Source organism: Pituophis catenifer, unplaced genomic scaffold (assembly GCF_029215685.1).
Source record: "Pituophis catenifer annectens isolate HBS135680 unplaced genomic scaffold, rPitCat1.0.hap2 SCAF_8, whole genome shotgun sequence".
Classification (NCBI taxonomy): domain Eukaryota; kingdom Metazoa; phylum Chordata; class Lepidosauria; order Squamata; family Colubridae; genus Pituophis; species Pituophis catenifer.
This window is the reverse complement of record NW_027256888.1, coordinates 44,924,408-44,933,372: the sequence shown is the minus strand read 5'-3', so window position 1 is coordinate 44,933,372 and position 8,965 is coordinate 44,924,408.

The following is an 8,965-nucleotide window of genomic DNA, read 5'->3' as shown; positions in this document are numbered from 1 at the left end:
CAATTTGTAATAAAGAACTAATGGCTGCTCTATGAGGCATATAAGTATTTTTACTGACTCTTAAATAGAAAACCATTGAGTTTGCATGAGTTCCAGAAAAATATTTTGTTATTTAATGAATTTATATGTTACGAAATCCTTCAAGATTCCTGATACCTTATAAAATGAAAATGACTTTTTAATCTGAGAAATAAGATGGTCCAATGAAGGAGAATATTTGTAACTCAGGGTTGAAATGTGGGGTCTCTGAGCTTGCTTAGTTTCTTGCAGACAATAATCTCTCAATAGTGAGAGGTTGCATACAGTATTGGTGTTAAGTCAGTTCTCAGCAATGTTTTTCTTTCAAGAACCACCCATGGAATGTTATGTGCCACCCTAATGGTGAATCAAATGCTGATGAATTTAGGCCATCTGAACCAAGTTCTATATTATAATTCATCCACCATAAGTTGACCAAGGTCGATCTCAATCTTCACTCAACAAATTAAATCATAAGGATCACAGATGAAAGAACAATATTTTATCAATATCTTTTATGAACTATTAGTATAAGACTTTTATACTTCAGAAAGATAATATATTATTCTTAAAATGTTATATTAAGATTAGAGTTACAATAGAAAGAATACCAAAGCCATGGAAGCATTCTGTATGACTCAGGGTCAGTTTCTTTCTCTCAGCTCAATCAACTTCATAGCATTGTTGCTACAGAGATAATGAAAGGCAATCTGGCTATAAACCACAATGATTCCTGGTGTAAGAGCAGGCTTAAAATCTAACTAAATAATGCTAATTTTGTTTATTTTAGTTACAATTCAGATTCTAACATGACTTTCAGATAAAATAGGGGAGAAAAAGCATACCAAAAGAAGAAGGCAATGACAAACCACTTCCATATTTTTGCAAAACAAATATATGAATATATCCATGAAAGTATAGGAATTAAGCCCATCTGAGAGAAGATTAACAAAAACCACCATTAAAATCAGTGGTGGGCTGCTCCCAGTTCTGTCCGGTTCTTGCGAACTGGTAATAAAAGTGGCAGGAGGCTCCACCCACCAGCCTGGACATCATAATTGATGATCTGCGCATGTGCGCACTCCCATTGTGAACCAATAGTAAAGGTAAGTAGAACCTACCCCTGATTAAAATATATAAATTTTTAAAACCTTACTTTGAATCTATTAAAAAGATTGATAATTTTTAAATAGGTATAAATCCACATGAATAGTTAAATAAATATGTGAACTAAGGCTGGAATCAGCTAGTCAATGTTCTATTTATGAAATAGAATACAAAATTGTCCCCCCACAGATGCCAGTCAAGAAATACTAATGATGATAATGTTAATCATCATCATTACTATCATCATCATTATCATTAAAAAAAAACAGAAAAAGAATTTGGGTGGGAGGTTGCTGCTTATAATCATAACATGCCTGTTTCAAAACTGGGATTATAGATAAAAGTTCATGCAGAGATGCAGAATTTTAAATCAGTATTTTCATCTGGATGTATTCCATATTCAGGTTGCATATTTTGATTTATTTGGGTATTTTTAGATTCTTCTGGAGCTATATTATGTATCTCATGAAACTTAATATTAGGCTCCAGTAATGGATTAGCAGCCCTAGAAGAGAAAAAAAAAGGAGTCATCTACAACATACAATGTAAGGATTGTAACAGCCATTATGTAGGCAGAAAACTAGCAGAATGCATTAATGAACACCAATTAGCAGTCAGAAGACATGATGAAACTCTTTAATTTCACAACACATGGACAGACTTAACATAGTTTCAACCTGGAAACTGTGAGCATCCTAAACAACCAAATCAAAAAACACTAGAGAGTTCCTGGAAGCCTGGCACTCAGATATACTGTATCATCAACAGGCACATATAAATAAACAACATCTACACAAGCACCACATAAACACAACTCACAGAATAACGCAAAGCACATATTTCAGCAGAGAGAAATTCCCTGAAGATGGACTCCAGCATTAGTCCGAAAGCTCAGAAATCTCTGGTCCTGGTGACTGATCCAAATTCGATCTCACATCATTATCTTGGGACATATATATTTTCCTTCATTGGTAACAGCCATATACCATCCAAAAGAGACAATCAAAAAAGCCAAAAAGGAAACAAAAAGACCAAAATACTTCCTCACCAGAAATCAACACCCAAATGAATAGAGAGTAACACCAAGATTAATTCTAGACAAACAATTGAGGAACTACCAACTCAGACCAACAAGCTAACAATAAATGACAGCCTAATCTAGAAGCAACCGCTCTCCAACACTGAAAGGGCAAGCCACTAGTATATAAAATGAAATGTATCCAAGAAAACAATGAAGCTCAAAGAGCACCAAGGACATCACATTTGTTTATTTGCACAACATCCTGGGGCTTGCTAGAATTAAACCATGGTTTACTGAATTAATTCAATTGAATCATAACCTAACCACTAATCAAAATTAACCAAGCATGTGATGTGAACCTCAATCGTTTTGTTTTTATGCAAAAAAGAAAATTCTGGTAAATTTTCTGAAAATTCTCTTCCCATTTCCACTATTGGAGCATTGGATAGTAATTCACACTGGTGTCTGCAACGTGTAAAAAGTCTGCAGATCAGTAAAAAGCAAGATAGTGTATGAACACATAAAAAGAGACTGTGCTTGGGTGGAGACACCACTAATATTTTATGTAACAATTTTCTAGGATTTGGAGAAGAGGCTGGGTAATATTTAATTAATGTTGTGTCCTCGATCTAGAAGTCCTTAAGCAAATCTTAAAGATCAAAATTTGCCTACCAAATGTTTTTATGCTATGAAACAATTTCCCCTAACTATTATGTTATTCCCTGCTCTGTGGTGTATTTTGAATCTCAAGAATAACTTGTAAAGCTGAATTCCACAATGTGTAAGCACTATGTAGAAGTTCTGACACCCTGGTTCCTCTAAAAGTGGTTGCTGAATTGTACTTTTTAATGTGACAGAAGGGATAAATTATTAACTACTGGAAAAAAATAAGCATATTAACTGTTAATTTGAATGAAATATACATTTACAATTTAATTTTGTCTAGGCTCCTATATTTTTAGTCTGCACTCACAACAGACATGTTACTCAGTTGGTAAGTGTGATTATCAAGCTGAAAGATGTTTTGTGCTGTAGGTAGGACCGTCTTTCAGGAGTCAAAGTGGCAGGTGGAACTTGCTGATTAATGCCCTGCACCCTTTTAATGGTCATCACATGCATCATACTCACATAAAAAAGAGGGGATTTGATCAGCCTGCCATTTTGACACTGCTAAGTTCCACTGAAGATGCCCTGGCTCTAGGCTTCTGGTCATATCTCTGATTCTAGCTACCTAACTCATACTTGCAAAACCTTTTTCTGGTCTTAAAAGATACTTTTCTTCTAAAATTGGACACATGCCTCCTGATAATGAATTTATATAAATCTATTGAAATATGGGACAGACTTTCACATGTCAATATAATCATCCACTTTGTTTTATTTACAATTTCTTATTTAGTATTTTTAAAGTGCAAAACTTGGCAACCTCTAATGCAAGTTCTTGGAATGTAAACAAGATTATAAATAAAAATACACTGGAACAAATTCTATAAATCTGCATTGTAGGTTGCTTTCTTTATCTGCCAACAACTACTGTTATACAGTTTAGTACAAGTGTATCTGTGATCCTGTTCTGAAGCCAGATGTTTTCCCACGAACTTTGTCAAAAACAAGTCTTTTGTATTATTATAAAGCAAAAAGATCATGTAAAAGGGTAAATCTGGGACAGAAGAAGGCTTGTAATAATAAACTAAGCTCATCTATGAATTATATGGTCAAGCCAAAGTCTGAACTGTTTAAGTAACTTAGCTTCAATGATTGTGCATATGCTTCTATATGAAATCTAGTTCTATATGAAATCTAGGTTAAATCTAGTTGTGCAAAGAAAGAGGAATATTCAAACAGGACAAAAACAATTCAAACTCCTTTGGCAGATTCCTTTTTCAAGAGTTGCCCACTCTATATACTACCAGAACTTTTCTGTCTGCTTGTCTCTTTGTAACCTTTAATTGGGCAAAACGGTGCATGACAGGGCAATAACTCTGAATCAAGGTTCTTCAAATGAGCTAACTTAAAAAATGCATTCAAAATCCAGGACCCATTAGACTTATTTCAAACCTAGTGGGAGTGAAATTTTCAAAAATTTTCAGATCAGTTGTACTGACACCACCATACCATCAAGGTCAGCCATAGTCACATGATCATGATTTACAACACTCCCTGCCACTTCCCTCCACAACCAACAGGGAGTCAGAACTTGCTCCTGCTCCCACTGCTTTGGCCTATTGCCATTCTGTTTCCCCATTTAGATAAGAAAATATCTTTGAAGCAATGACCCAACAAAACATGGGTTGAGAGGTTCCTGGTGTTTCTAACCAGGATGTCTGTGTTCAACCCAGCTCTAGAAATACAGGAGGAAATGTGCTTCAGATTTTACTGCCCAATGCCTACATACTCAGAACTTAAGAGACCTTGAATCAAGGCCAATCTGCTTCAGTCAACTTTTTGTGCAAAGTGAGGAGCAGAGAAGCAATCTGAGTGTTCTGATGCACTCACAAAGAACATTCTTTGTAGGATCATTGTAGTACAATATTTCCATTAAATCAGTTTTGAATCCAATCACCCAGTTGAAATGTTGCACAGCTCTGAAATAGCAAGTCCTAAAAGGTTCCTGTAATAATTCTGGAGTCCCAATGTACCTTAAGTTTTATTATAATGTAGGCATCAGAAACGCTGGAGAATTTTTATCCAAAATGAAAGTTTGTTGTGCTCTATTTATTATCAAATTTCTCCTATAATTTATAAATATTAAACATTATATGATTTTTAAGTAAAAGTGCTTTTCCTGAACATTTCTATTCCCTATGAAAAGGTGTTATAATCCTTCATCCTCAGTTTAATACTTTTCCTTCCTTTCCCTTCCCTTTCTGTATCTTTGAATTTAATTGATTGCTTCGTGTTAGGCTATGCTGAAGGTAGATTTTTGTTGTTGTTACATGACTCTTCATCTCTTTATACTACTACTGGGAAAGCATATAACACAATCTGAAAAAGCTAAATGGAGGAATTTCTTAATGATGTTTTCCTTTGTGGCTAAATTGAAAATTGTTTAATCAGGTAAGTTGTAGACAGATGGAAAAAAGATAATAGTATGAATCACAAGATTGTACAATGTCATAGATCAGTGGTACCCAACCTTTCTGGCTCTGTGGATCAGTGGCAGCTGCGGCAGCGGCGGCAGTGGTGGCGGCGGGAAGAGGGTATGGCTCCACGCAAGCAGTGGGCAAATTTATGAGTGTGCGCACCCATCACTTGAGGAAATGGAGTTTTCCCTGCTCGCCCACCACTTGCGCAGTCCAGTTCATGAACCATCATAGATCATCCTTGATCATCTTACAACTAAGATAAGTACACAACTCCACTCTACTCCTATTTTAGATTTTAATCAGAATGTATTTTGTTTGTCTGCCTACCTACCTATGTATCTATCTATCTTTATTATTTTTATAAGTAACTGAAGCTGGCAAACATACCCAATACTCTTTTCTCCTTCTATTTTTTTCCTTTAAAACAAAATAATGAAAATTAAATTTATTTCCCATGAAATTGAATGAGAATATATGAAAACAATGGAAATAATATTTTGGTAGTTTTTAGATGTAAGTATTTTTCAACTGGAGCAGGAATTAATTGCAGAAACACTGGCCAGTACCTCACATGCACTGGTCAGTAGGACATATCCTGGAAATCACTTTAAGGCCTGTTTTCTGACAGACAAGTGGGACTTGCAACAAAATGTTTGGAATACTCTAATTCAAGGGTGTCAAACTTAAGGCCTGGGGGCCAGATCCAGCCTGCAGGGTGCTTAGATCTGGCCCATGCGGCCACACTGGAAACAGTGAGGGACCGGCCCACGGTGCCTCTGCCAGTGAAAACGGAGGTCAGGAGCCCGTTTTCTCTGGCAGAGCGCTTGGGCTGCCACAGGCGACCTCAACATGAGTGACATTGAGCTGGCCACACCCACCCTGGCCACACCCACTCCCCTGAGTTCAAACACAACCCTGAAGCGGCCCTCAATGAAATTGAGTTTGATACCCCTGCTCTAATTGGGTTTGACTCTGCTCTTTAAGTTTATTTCATTTAATTTTTTTTTTAATTTTTGTCCCACCTTTATTATTTTACAAATAACTCAAAGCAGTGAATATGTCCAACACAGCTTCCACCTTCTTTTTTCCCCAGAACAATCCTGTAAAGTGGATTGAGCTAAGAGATAGTGACTGGTCCAAGGTCACCCAGCTGGGTTTCATAGCTAAGGCAGGAATTGAATTCACAGTTTCCTGCTTTCTAGCCTGGTGCTTTAACCCTTAGACCAAATGGGCTATTAGAGCAACTATGGGTAAGCATTCATTAAGCTTTTGGGGGTTCTACAGTTTTGTTCTACAAAGTTTTGTTCTACAATATATTTATTCAAATGGTATTTCTCTAGTTTGTACTGATATATGCCTCTTTTGCATACACAATGTTCTTTTGGCTACAAGGATGGACACAGTAACATGATGGCTGGTATGGAAAACAGCAGTGTCCCAAAGTTAGAAAGTTTCCATATGAGTGCTCTAAACATTCTCCCCTGGGAGTTTAAAGGAGATTATTTAGATGTAATGGATTTGTGGTTGGTTTGCTTCCTTTAAAAAAATGCATAACATTTCATTTTATCCTATGGTATCAACTTTTATCCAAAGTTTATCATTGTATATACTAACTCCACTAGTATTTGCAAAAAATATAGAATGTTGGCAATTAATATCAATTAATCTTTGTTCTAGAGAATAATATGAAAGCTTTATTTCTCATGTCTTTATTTTTTACATTCCTAAATATCCCAAAATCAACAACATAAACTCATCCCCAGTGTTTATATATAAATTGCATTCTTTGATCACTGGACATTCCCATAGACATTTACTAGGATTTGTAAATAATTCTGGCCTGACCTTATGGGTGCGTGGGTATTGGTGGGGAGAAATTGTTCTTCTGACAGACATTTAATTTGAATAACAGCCATTGGCTTCTGGGATTTCTACAGCAAGTAATAAGATTGCTCAGCCTAAAAATTTGCTGTGACTATTCATCCTGTTTGGTTTAGGAAAAGATACAGAAGTATTTTATTTTTCTGTTCTCTTAAAATACCAGTTCTTTTCTATAATTGCTTCTTCAAGTACAGTTTGCTTATTTATTCATTTCTGATATTTCTATGCTGTTCTACTCTAAAAGGCACTGTGCAGCATTCAGCAGAAACAGATATTTAAAATAATAGGAAAAGGAGAAAAATATAAACCACAATAATGTAAACCAACAGAAGCAGACTAAATTTACTTCCCCAAAATGCCATTCCCTAGAATCAGGGATACATCCCTTGGAAGAAGCTCATCAGGCATTGGAGATCACGTTTTTCTACACAGAGGTGCCATCTTTGAGAAACCCCTAAAGACCAGCTAGCCAGAGTGCATGCACATGCTGGAACCCGGAAGAGAACAGCTAGTCGGTGAGCATGCGCACCAAATTAGCTGGCTGGTGCACATGCACACCAAACTAACTGGCCGGTGTGCATGCACACGACGGAACCCGGAAGAGCAGCTGGCAACGGCATGCGTGCCCAGAGAGAAGGCTCTGCGTGCCACCTCTTGAACACATGCCATAGGTTCACCATCATGGTTATAGGAAGTATTGTAAGTTATGATCTCCCAGAATTCACCATTTTGTTTTTTGCTCTAATATTTCTTCCAAAGAGGAGGGGGAGAAGAGGGGGAAACCAAGCACAGGAAACATCAGTGAGGCTGTGGCTAAGTGCTAAATTAACACTATGTCCATTTAATCAAATGAATTTCAATAAGTCAATTTATTCTTCAATCTTCAATGTTCCGCACAATAATCTAGATCTTATTAGAACTGATTTATACTTTGTTCATCACCTCAGAATTTATGAACAAGAAATAATAGTGTTGCTTTTGTATTCATGGAATATATATGTTTTATGACTCAAAGGATACAAAAATGTGGTCTTAAATAACAAAGAGAGGAAAGATGATCCAGCTCCTTATATGGTAACCCCAAAAGTATAAGTGAGAGTTAACTGGACAGTAAGATATTTACTAGGAAATGCAGACAAAAATCTCTAAACAAATTGTATACTATACATATTGTAAATCAGCTACATTAATGCTATTTGATGGAGAATGTCAGGTTCAATCCAGAGCAAGACCTGGTAAATGCAGCCTAAAGTACTGAAGGACTGTGATCAGTAAGTCTTAACAGAAAAGCCAATGGCCTAAGAAAAATTTTAATAAAACTTGTTTACACACAAAAAAAAAAAAAAAAGCCAATGGCCTTGACTCGCACATTTGTTTATATTATTAAACACTGTTAAGCTATATGGAAGCCTTGTTGCTATTTTTATTGAGCTCTATTTATGGCTTATTCCAAAAGACTATTTTGAATTTTAGTGAGTGAAATCCAATGCTCTGAGGGCACTAGATTACGGAAATCTATTGGGTAGCCAGGTGCCCCATGATGCTGAAGTCCTTTTATGTGGCCGAATATGTCATGCGGCAGGACCCGATTCTAAGCAAAGCTTTCAAATTGTGCTTTGTTTTAAGCAACCTTGGAATTTACCTTGTTGTGGTTTCTTGGCACAATTTCATATTAATGACCCTTTTTGCTTCCAATTATTTAGCATGAGAATCAGAGCTGCCACATTACAAGCCTCTTTTTAAAAATTTCCTCTGGCGTTGCCTCATATAAACTACATCATAGTAATTAGCTTTAAAGGTTTTTCAGAAGTGCATGACTAAGAAAACAGTATGCCACTTTACTGGCGCTTGA